Source organism: Tympanuchus pallidicinctus, unplaced genomic scaffold, assembly GCF_026119805.1.
Source record: "Tympanuchus pallidicinctus isolate F22 unplaced genomic scaffold, pur_lepc_1.0 scaffold1, whole genome shotgun sequence".
In the NCBI taxonomy this organism is placed as follows: domain Eukaryota; kingdom Metazoa; phylum Chordata; class Aves; order Galliformes; family Phasianidae; genus Tympanuchus; species Tympanuchus pallidicinctus.
The window spans coordinates 108,048,157-108,060,471 of record NW_026294618.1 but is presented as its reverse complement, the minus strand read 5'-3'; the positions used below and the strand labels follow the sequence as shown (position 1 = coordinate 108,060,471).

Here is a 12,315-nt window from a genome sequence, read left to right as displayed (position 1 = left end):
TCCAGTGAAGTGTAGTATTTCCATTTGGGTGTAAAATCGCTTGTTGGCTTACATGTTTGTTGTGGATTTTTTCCTTAGCTTGGTGCTCGAAAAGACAGCCACCTGCTGTATTCTCTTCTCTTGGGTATCCATCTGAGCAGGCAGGAGATATATGCCTCCCAAGACCTTTGTTTAGCCCAGTTCTGCTGAAGCCACCCCTCCAAGGGTCAGCTCAGCCCATCCTGTTGTCTCTTCAGAAGGTCTCTGAAGGTTTCAGCTTCTTCCAACAGTATCCTGGTTAGATTAAGTTCTACAGGAATAAATACTGGATCTGTTTTTGCTGCTCATTTGTGAACCAAGCAATAGCCATGGAAAACTTGGTTACTCTTGGCTGTGCTGGGCACATGGCCACAGAAGGTGTGGCAATCCTGTTGCGACTTTATTTCTCTTCGGATGTTTTTCCTTTGAATGAATTCAGTTCAACAGTATAGTGGCATGCCTTCTTAATAAGTTTGTTTCATTTCATGGGTGTGAGTTAATTGCAATAACTGCATTTCCTGGTACTATTAAAAAGTGCTGCTCATTTTTGTGATGACAGCATTAAGAACCAGTCATGGGTAGGAACACTGGATGCACGCTAGAAATAAAATTAATGACACAAAGTGAAACAATGTCTGGATGAACTGGATTAATATTAGATGTACAGAAACCAGAACAGCTGGCATTTATTTGGAATTTCCCACTGCTTACCTGAATTCCTCAGGTCCACTGAACAAGAAGCTTCAAAGAACTTGTCTTTCTCTTCGCACTGTGCAATGTCATACTTGTACCTGACATCTATCTATAGTTTCTCTCATAGATTTTTTTCCTCGATTCTTGCATTCACTTTTGCTACATGTTTTGCTGCTCCTTTTTATCACTCCTAAATTACTTTGCTGAGTATATTGCCACTGCATATTGTCTTTGTCTGTTGAGCTGATTTTGCATCTAACATCAGGGAAACAGCGGAGTTTACTGCATAAGCCTTTATTAGCTGCTCAGTTCCTTGGTTAGGCTGTAAATGACAGTGAAGTTTTTTTTTTGTCATTCACATACTACTTTCATTTTGTCATATCAGTACTGTAACAAATTAATCAACTCCCATTCAATTTTTATTAACTTCAATTAGAGGACAGCTGTCCAGTGTTATTGCAGGAGATGGGAAGGAAAGGCACCCTCGTATGACTCCCAGCTCCTGGACTAGCTCAGCACGCCTATGGTTAAAATCACCTGAAGCAAGTCTTCCCTCCCAGCTCTCTAGATATGTGCTTTGGATGTGAGTGCCTATTTCTCTAAAAGCCGGGATTTGAAGGTTCTTTGCAGGGCACCACAGGCCCCTATTGTATGATGGGCTTTCAGTAGCAGTATCCTTGTTCTTGCAAGACACCAACAACTTGCCCTTTGTTCAATACAGGGCACGGGAGGTTTTATCTGGAACAATTACTGTCTCCTAAAATTACAGGCATTTGAAAAGAGGGTTACAACCTAACAGCGTGCACAAGAGGCAGTGCCACTCTTCAAAGAGGATGAGAGGTGCAAAGTATCCAAAATAATGCCCTGAAAGAAAAAACTCTGGAAGAAAACTACCAAATATTTCTTGCAGATAATGCATGAAGAGGGTTTACCTCAGGAACTACTCAACTTTTTTGGGGAAGAAAATGTTAAATGTTTGCAACAGGTTTTGATTTTCTTTTTTTCTTTTTTTTTATTTTTTATTTTAATTGTGGTAGGATAAACCTGTCTTAACATTTTCAGGTGAATAATATTTATTACTGAAAGCTCTTCAACTGTGATGATCTCAGAAGATTTCCAGTGTTGTGAGCACTGTAGAGAGAGTAGCCAGCAGAGAGGGAAGTTCCTTTGCAGTTCGGATGCTCTTAGGATCAGACATTCACTTCTGAAAACGAGCAGTCTCTGCAGACGCCAGAAGATCAGTAACCTCCAAACAATTTCAGACAAATCATTGTTTTGTGTCAGAAGAGGCTAGAAGGGATGTTCAGACCAGCATATTAAATATAAAGCAGATAAGACATCCAGCACTTGACAGTGTTTGGTGGATTCCATTCACCTTTTCATTCCTAGTTAAACATTTTACGTTTCTGACTTTGACTCAAAGTCCACTGATTGTACTTTTTGTTTAAAAGAGATTAAGAGAAGAAGCCAACAGAGTGATGGAGAGGAAAGATGTAGTCAAAAGAACAGAGGGAAGCTGAAGGGAGGGGGAAGAGTAAAAAACGTGAGGAGCTGCTTGAAGAATAGATCAGATGGTTGGGTCCTGGTTGAGCCGTGACTGCAGATTGGATTCACTGCTTAGTACCTCTGCAGAGCTTAACTTGTCTCAGAGCATCTCATCTTCCTGACAGTTGGCACAGGACAGAGATGGAAGGTCCTTGAGAAAAGTCATTGTGCACTTCACTCTTCCTAGAGAAACTCCACGTGGTTTTGGTGGTCTGTTCCAGAACTTGACTGTTTGTGCTGTTGAAAAGATTTTTCATAATCTGTGACTCAAATCGTCTTTGCTGGCAGGTTTTTCTTGTCCTTTTGGTCATGGACATGGAAAGCACATTTTTCCCTTTGTCTTTGTTGCCACCTTTTATACACTGGGAGGCTGTTATCATGTTGCCCCTCCGTCTCCTCTTCAGAGCAAGCAGCCCCACTGTGTTCCATCTTCCCTCACAAGTTGTGGGTTTAAGACCTCTAATTGTTCTCCTCCCTTTCCTCTGAACTCTCTCCAATTGGGCCATGGCTTTCACAAAGTGTGATGCCTGCAGGAGAACACAATGCCCCAGGTGAAGCCTCCCTGGCACTCAGCGAAATGCTCGTTGCTTTACGAGTATTGCAGACTCTACTTCTGCTTAAATATCGCAGTATGGCATTTACCTTTTTCTCAGCTGCATACTATTGTCATTGTACATTGAGCCTGCGATCCACAGCCCCCAGTCCTCTGATTTCTTTTCTGTTGAGCTGCTTTCCTGCCACTTGTTCTCTCTTCACTGCTTGTGTGAGTTAATGCGTGGGATAGATGGAGCAAACACCTGCTTCATCTCCCTGTGCCCCCAAATCCACTTAATGCCAATTTTACACTTTTCCTACTTGAGTCCACACATTGAGGGACTGTTGAATATCAAGTGGAAGAGTCCTTTATTAAAATATGAAGGATACAGTAACGTAGCAGGTATGCAGAAGCAGGTAGTAGTATGCTAGCTTGGATTAGGTAGCAAAGCATTGGATAGTAAAATATCTAAAGCACTTAAGCTACAGGATAACAGTTAATCTATGGCAGGAAAATACAAATAATGGGGAGTAAGGGACATTTGCCTGCATTAATTTATACCAAAACTGGCATAATAATTTCTATGTCTCCAAGTGGTTGTACCTTGGGTCCTTCCCTGTAGTTTTATCAAAATAAATTATTTACCTCAAAGTCTTCTCTGCTGGTTATGGAATATTCTGAGAAACAAAAATACTTAATCCTATACTGTACTATAAGTGGAGGGATATACTGATTTTTTGTGTGTGCTCCCCAGCCAAAGAACAAGGTTCAGCCTTGAGGTGCCTGACTGAGGCCATGGCTCCTACCAAGGGAGTCAGAACACGAAAATGTTGCTTTCTGTAGCAGAATAATGGAGATCTGGTACAGTACCTTCTAATTTTTCAAACAGCACAAAGTGCAATTCCAAATTAACCAGCACACCTTCACCTTAATTTTTCATTTTACTTAACCTCTCTGTGTCTGTTTCCCCATCTGTAAAACTGAGATAATACTTACCTACCTCACAGGGATATTATGAGGATTAATTAATTGATGTTTGTACAATGCTTTGCATATGCAAAATGCTATATGTGCTAAGTATTATTATTTAGTTTCAATGCAGCTGAACAAGTTTTGAACACTGGGAGAGATCTCTGTCACTGACACCAATCTATCACAGTGTGGCTAATGACACAGCCTGGGGATCCAGGCAGACGATTTTCTTAATCTGTGCCAAAATTAGCCAATACCAATAACCAAAAATACTCTCTGCTGGAATTGCAGGGATTGACTGCTCCAGTACCACTGCAGAAATCCCAATCCAGATACTACGCAGCAGTATCAACCAGGTACAGATTATTAAACAACAAAAAAATCAAGCAGGATGTAAATTAAGAGCATTGGTAGGACTGAAGTAACCTAGTAGCACAAACAAAGTTTTTTTTTTTTTTTTTTTTTTTTTTTAAAGTAGGAAAATAGGAAAAAGTAAAGCGCTGTCTGCCTTTAGTGCATGAATAAATCTGAACAAAATACTAAGGGATGTCTCTCTGTTCGGAGTAGCATCCCGCCCAGCTCTTGCAGACGTAGCTGGTAACAGAACCTATCCTTTGCATGTATGGAGAAATCTCTAGACCAGTATTTGTTCTGGCTTGTTAATAAGTGTTGATAGCCTCAGCTGCAAATGAGATACAAAAGGCTGTTTAAGAACTGGTAGTACGAGGTGTGTGTGCATGTGCTGGGGGAGAGGAACTTATTAACAACAATGCAGGATACACTCTATAATTTTTCTCTTGGATGTCGATTTATTTCAGTTTTAGTAGTTCTTACTCGAATTCATCGGGTATAATCAATGGAAGATATAGGAAGGCCAGAACATAGCTAGGATTCTCTGTTTGTAGCTTGAATTATGTTGAGCTGTTTGGTCTATTGGTTCACTACCTCAAGCCTAGTGCAGTATTGTCATCCTTTGCTTTACAACACAGTCATTATATCCCTAAACCACATTGTGATACACTGTGGCTTCTGTTTACGACTCCCGAAACTCCCACTCCATATATCACCTGCCATAAAACCCATCAAACTGCTGCTAGTAAAATGGTGCACAGTGGTCTAAGTAGGAGCCAGGCAAATTGTGTGATACCCTACTGTGGTTAATGAGAGTGAAAATGTGGTTAGGATTTTATTCAGGCGATGTTCATTTGCAGGGCCATTGTAGTGTGGTGGCAAAGAAAAGAGTCTTTTGTTAACCTGAATGACAATATATTTTCTATTGTACCAAGTCGCTGAATGCAGAGTTTGCCAAGTTATCCATCAATTGTAAATAAGTCAAACTGTGACCTTGAATGGCTACATTTTTATTGCTCAGGGGTCTTGAAAACTAATTAATATACTGGGATGTTATATTGAGCATATGAAACCTGTTACCAGAATTTAAACCACTGCAGAGCAATTCAGACCAGTTGTTGACAACTCCAAAAATACAAAAAGCAATGTTGATGCATGTCAGGAAGATGCCCATAGTTTTCTGTTAGAGGGCTTTTTGGATGTGCCATGCAGCAGCAGGGGAAGCAGAAATTCTGGCAGAGGTGCATTCTATGCTGCAGATCCCGAGAGGTGGTACCTGAGTGGTGGGGGCTGCTCCAACCCATCTGTTCTTCTAGCACAAGGCCAAGGTCATATTCAGCATCCCAGTGCTGTTCTGAGGTGGGACCTCTGTACAAACCTTTTCCTTTCCTCCCTTCCTCTTCACCCTGGTGATGGACCAAGAAAGAGACAGCCTTGCACTGGCTCACACCCTTGGAGGGAGAGGAGATTGTTGAAGCAGCTCATGCCATGTGATGTGGCTGGTGGGGTCTGCATGGGGACCTGGTGCTCCAGGAGCAGGCTCTGTGCCTGCCAGGGCAAGCAGGTACCAGAAAAATTTGGTGGGCCCAAGGGAGGTCCTAAGTTCATGAGGTGCTTAAGCATTTTGGCAATTTCAAAGGCATAAAGAAATAACAGAGCCACTGAGGTCAACGGAACTTTTCACATGCTTAAAAGCAAACATGTGATGATAAAAAAGCGTGTGATGACAGTAAGTTAAATCATGAGTGGTACAAAACTTGTAAAAGCAATTGTCCTGTTTAGTTTCTACAGTTCTCATTGTGTTTCTCCTTGTAGATGTCTCATTCATTAAAGTGGCAGTGTAGGTTTTTTTTGTTTGTAGTGTTTTTGTTTGCTATTTTTAATTACAAAACCAGATCTTCAGTGATACATAGCTTGAAGTCAGGGGAGTTGAGTTTTACTTCAGACTGAAATTTTACATGCATTTTGCCTTAGGTTAAAAGTTGATTTCCCCTCTCCAGTCAACAAAGTAAATTAAGGAAGGCATGTAAGAACAAAAACAAAATTTTGTAGCTGCGCTGTGTGTTTTTTTGACTGTTTCTGCTGTTGTACAAAAATTACATTAAATTAAAAAGGCCTATTTATAAAACCAAAATGCAACCATAATAAAATTGTCAAGTCTCAGCGGAATGACTACATTGTACTGGGCTTTCGAAGAAAATCAGGCTGGCTCCTTCAGAGGAAATCTGATTTCAATTTAAGAGTCTTATTGAGGAAAACAGCACCACAAAAGGGGAAATTAAACCATAAAAAGTGCATTAAGATAATGTTAAGGATCTAGCTTTCTACCACAAAACCAAAGCAGCCTGAAGTTGAGCTTGGAGCTCCATCCCTGGCATGGATTGTGGAGTCCAAGTCTTGCAGGTGCTGCTGGAGGCACCTGAGCTGTGCCAGCCTACGCCTCTGACTGGAAGAAGCTCTCAGTACTTGGTGCCCCAAGCACCTCAGGGGAGCCCATAGAGCTCCAGAGAGGGAGCTGCTTTTTTTTCTGAACCTTTTACCTCCAGAATAGCTGCTGAAGGCCCTGCTTTCTCTTCGAGGGTGCTGGAGACATGTTGTTCTAAAGGAGAAGCAATGATACTGCCTAGCCATAGGATTTGGACTGAAAAGTCTACCCAAAAGTTTCTTAAAACTGAAATAGTGTTACAACCTTACACTAAAGTGCATCCTGATTTGGTAGTTTTATGGCATGCAGATCTTTGTAAATATGCAAAAAGTTGAAATCACAGGTACAGTTGCTTTGGAGTACAAGTTGATGGTAGTAAGACTTGTCAGAGAGCTCCAGAAATGCTCTCAGGCTCTGTATGATGTGGAAGATCTGATGCTCTGGGCCTTTCCTACCTTGCTATTGCCAACGTGGGATGTCTGTAGCACCCCAACACAGCCCGTGCCTATCTGCTGTCTGGGCATGTGCTTCCTGCAGCTGAGAAACTGATCTCCTGTCCCATACTGTTCCAATGCACTTATTCAGAAGACAGAGGTACAGCCTGAAGTTGCTATGGGAGTCAGGCTGAAGGACACTGAGTGGAGTGAAAACCAGAGAGCTTGTGCATCTAGCAATTGGAGAAAGTCTTGAAGAAAGCAGAAACATAAGCACAAATAAATAAAACATAAGCGTAACCCCCTAAACTGAAAGATGCATGCATTTACAATAACCAAAATCCCAGGTTAGGCAGATGAAAGAGATTTCAGTGTGCTACAAGCCATAGCAATAATAGCCTTGGGACACTGGCTGGTCTGTTCTATTATGTAAAAGTCTTGCAGCCTTGTAATGGTTCCACAGTTTAAAAAGTGCTATGTACTAGCTCTAAATATTTCTTTAAACTCTGCTTCTAACTGAAATCTCCACTGAATATGATGGTGTAATAGGGTGCCCTGTTCCATCTGTGTAAATAACAGAGAGAGATTTTCTTTTGTTGAAATACCTGAGTTAACGCAGCAATAACTTGAGACTTCAAAGGTCTAACTTCAAAAGATTTCTTGCATTCTGCTTGATGGGACAGCATCTTATGCACACATGCTTTTTCACTGCTAAATGCCTTAATAATGAGCTTGGGTTCAGATTTTGTGAATCAGAGCCAAGTAACTCTGTTTTATTATATTTGCTGGGAAATGAACTAGCTCTGGGTAATTAGGAAAGCAATTTTATTAGCATCTATTTCATAAAGATTGTTTTTTAATCAGAGTCAGAACTTACTAGAAATGATTCTTTTATTTTTATTGTGTGGCCCTCTTGAATGGTGTAGGCCTCCATAGGTCTTAACCCATAGCAAAGTCTGTGCACTGAAGGCAGTGGTATCTATTATTGTATAACAATGTTATAAAATAACCCTAGTGGGGTAGTCCCATAAATAACTGCAGAAGCTGGTAATTACTGTAGTGTGGTTTACTGCATGATGCCACCCTAGGGCTAAATTATAACTGGCCATGCATTAGTGTGCCATAAAGAAGACAAGACACAAGGAGCCCGCTTTTGTCTGCATCTCAAGGTATGCCACAGAGAAGCAAGGAGGAACCACTGCGAGAGCACCAGGACAGCAGAAGGACAACAAGGAAGGAGCGGGGCGTAGGGGTTCAGAGGCAATGTGAGGGTACAGATTCACACTTGACTTTCATGTTCTGCAAGAAATGTTTAAGCTAAATCAGCGCTGGTTCTGGAAGGGGAGATGGTGTGAGGGAGAGATTAGTAGACCACCATTCCTTTTGTGGAAGTGGCTTCATACAAGAGGGAAGTGCCACTGTACACTCCAAAGGACACATAACTGAAGTTTCTGCTTCAGTGGTGGAAAGGGAAATGGAAAGGGAAAGGGAAAGGAGAGGAGAGGAGAGGAGAGGAGAGGAGAGGAGAGGAGAGGAGAGGAGAGGAGAGGAGAGGGGAGGGGAAGGGAAGGGAAGGGAAGGGAAGGGAAGGGAAGGGAAGGGAAGGGAAGGGAAGGGAAGGGAAGGGAAGGGAAGGGAAGGGAAGGGAAGGGAAGGGAAGGGAAGGGAAGGGGAAGGGAAGGGGAGGGGAGGGGAGGGGAGGGGAGGGGAAGGGAAGGGAAGGGAAGGGAAGGGAAGGGAAGGGAAGGGAAGGGAAGGGAAGGGAAGGGAAGGGAAGGGAAGGGAAGGGAAGGGAAGGGAAGGGAAGGGAAGGGAAGGGAAGGGAAGGGAAGGGAAGGGAAGGGAGGAGAAGGAAGTAATTTCTAAGCACAAAAGGTTATTTTGAAATGAAATATCAAAATATTGTGTTTTGAACATGTAAAAATATTTTGAATCTTCTGAGTGTTTTAAAGGGTATTTTTTTCAGTCAAAATGACTTAGGATCTTTTACCTGAAACAGCAAATATTTTTAGTTCCTTGAAAATTAATCTTGGTGAATGAAAGAGCAATGTCACAGTAACTTTAAGGCACATGAAGCTGCAAATGTCTGTTCATCACAGATTTAGGTGAACCTTCCAGCGACTTTGGCTTGGCACTCTGTTGCATTTGTTGAGCGGAGAGAACTTGGCCAAGGTAGATGAGTTGGGATTCATTCAAACTGTAACAGTGATGTTACTTCTGGAAACCTTCCCCCTCACTTGTGTTCCTCTCAGGCATACTCTAGATTAAAGGGAATTTTGAGATAAGATTTTGGTTTGAGAATAAGACCATGCTAGATTAATGATAGTGCACAGAGGAGAGGAGCCAGTTTCAAAGCAAGCACCCAAAGCCAAATTTGGAGCTTGACCCAAACCTGCCCAAGATCAAAGGATTTGTTTCAGGCCAGATCAGTATAGGATCAAGGAGAAAGTTTATGTCCATTTCGAATTGCCTGAACAAAGCAAGAAGTTTTAGAACTAAAGAGGCAGAAACATGTTACACGGGAGAAGAGCGTCTTGTCAGGAGGAACATGGAGAGAGTGAAGTGACTAACGATGAGGTTTCTGAGATATTGCCACAAACAATTCAGGGAGGACCCTGAAAGCCTGTCTTTCAGGACTGTATGATGATTTCATTCTTCAAGCAGAGAAGGAGTATAAGCCAGAGTATATTTTCCAACTTGTTTCATTTATACTTTACATAGCTTGTTTCATTTGGGCAAAATACTTTGAACAACAACAACAAAAAATCGCTGCTATCTCAGTGTCAAAATCTGCATTGCAGGAGAGACTCAAGCAAAAGGCCTCAGACAGAGATGCCTCTTGTTCTCCTCACAGTTGATGGCCTCATATGGTGATATGTGTGCTTCTCCATTGTGGGTATGCAGCAGGGGCAGCTAGCAATACCGTCCTCACCTGAAACTTCAATGCTTGGCTTTGCAACCCAAATGCTAAGGAATTTTGGTTCACATATGCATGCATACATGCATACAAATATATATAGGCACACCCACACATGAAGAACAGCAATCAGTTTTATCCCTTCTCTTTGCGGTTGTCAGTAAATTTAGCACACGAATTCATGTGAATGAATGTAATAAACACGTCTTGTGATCTAAGTGAAAGGGAAAATATTTCCACAAGATGATGTGTTGCATGTAAAAATAAACAACTTGATTGCTCTTACACGCTCTTCTTTTGTGCAAGCAAAGAGAAATGCAGAAATATTACCACATTTCATCATGCAGGACAGGGGGGCCCAGGTGACACCCTGATCAGGTGTGCATGCATAATCATTCCGAAAATAATCACCCCTTTGAATAATTTCACTCCAAATCTTGCAGTTTCAACTTATTCTCCGTGAGTGACTCATAAATCTTTACTGTGAATGTGAATCAAGTTTCAGAGCTGCAGGCTCAGGAGCTTGTTGGATTTATTCAACTTTTGCCTTTATTTATAGACATAAAAGTGTATTATTGGTTGTAACATCCAAACAAAGGAAAACAGATTGTAAGCATCCATTAACGTTTTCCCAAAAGGGAAATCTGGCATTTCTCCTGGGTCTTTCAGTCTCTCCCCAGTAATATTAAGATGATGTCATAAACTCATAATTACTTTGTGATGCTCTTATGTACCCTGTGCTGCTTATTCAGGGATGGTTATTTCCTTTCTCAACAGAGTAAAACTGAACAACACAAACAGGTAGAAGGAGGCAGATCAGTCTTTGGTGATTTAAGAATTGAGGGACCCCAACATTTTTATCTCACACTATGAGAATAATCTTCTCCACTCTGCACAAGGACACAGGTGTTTTATGTGCTGTTGTTAAAAATGATTTTGTTAATATTCAGATAGGAGATGTAAACATTTTACAAACACTTCAAAATGACTGGAGCAAAGGGCTATTTGGGGAGCATTCATCTTCAGGTTGTGTAGTCTTCACTGCTGAATCAGACCGTAATCTGTCCAGGTTCCTTCCAAGAAATTATTTGAATTACTGGTGGACCTTGGCCAATGGCAGAATCGATTTCACACTTCCTCTTTACTACAGTAGTGAGAATCTCAGATTGTCAAATGTGTGTGTGTGTTGAGGAGAGAGAGGAAGAAGCCACTGCATGAACATGGGGAACTCGGTCCTTGGCGGGTGCAGGGCAGGGGCCAGGGTTGCATTTTTAGGACGTGGGGCTCTGGGCATGTGTTCACTCCTTGTTTGAGGGTGGAACAGATAATTTTTTTCAGGCCTGTTTGTCCTGTAGCAATTTTTATTTACAAAGGAGTCTGACTGAGTAACTTGAAATGAATAATAGATCTGTCTTTCTTTCTCTTTCTTGTGGGGTAGCTCTAAGCAGATTGTGATTTCCTCAGATTTATTTGCTATTCAGAAATATCTAATGCATATTTTACAGTGGGCTTTTTAAATTTTATTTTATTTTATTTTATTTTATTTTATTTTATTTTATTTTATTTTATTTTATTTTATTTTTTCCATTCCATTGATTAGACTGCTGAGTATCTGGGGGCTGTGTGCTGGGTTCAGAGCACAAGTCCTGCACCAAGGTGGGTTGTGACTCCTGCCTGGGCTGGTAGTGTGGGATGGGACTTTCTGGGCATCTGCCATGGGTTAGGCACTGGGCTTTGCAGTTCTGTGTTCCTACTACTTTCTGTCCTGCTCTCAGGAAGGTGGAGGGCCTTCTTGTGCGGATGTGTAAGTCACTCTCTCTGGGAATACACATACTGGTTTCTGTGTACTGGTGTGCTCAGTGGATGTGCACAGCTACAATGAAACCTGTTTGAGAACTGGGGAGAATATGCAGAAGAAGAATATTGTTCCCAGTACTCACTCAAAGATAATTTGATGGAAAAGAGAAAAATCTCTCCCATCCTCAGAGAGGAGCATAAATATCTATTTCGAACAATTCTTTAAGGATCTAAGGTTTCTTATTACTCATTGCTAACCATTTTAATTTCTGACCTCTTCTGCTTCACTAGCTGCAGACCCATTCAGCAACCTTTTAGGATTCCGGTGCAGTGATTGATGTCCCAGCCCAAATTTCTGTGAATTACTGCTATATAGAGCCACTGATGGAAAGTGGGGCTGGCCTTATTGTTTTCCCTGTGTAGCTTTCTGTACTTCTCCCTTCCTGGTGCTTCATTTAGGCATGGATATAATTTTTGGCTCTACAGAGACATTTGTAGCACAGTCTTCCATGTCTTGAACAGAATCAGACTCAGACCTGTCAGGTTGGTTTCATTTCTGTCACAGTTTCCGTATGTACTTTTGGATGATGTACGCCTTTTATTTGGGTTACACTGCTGTTCCTTGGTT

At 41.5% G+C, this 12,315-nt stretch overlaps 1 long non-coding RNA gene across 1 annotated transcript in view; it reads left to right on the top strand.

Annotated features, from left to right (window-relative positions):
* Positions 1 to 12,315, top strand: part of LOC128083703 (uncharacterized) — a 75,412-nt gene that overhangs the window by 20,180 nt on the left and 42,917 nt on the right. The gene's annotated exons all lie outside the window — the stretch shown is intronic.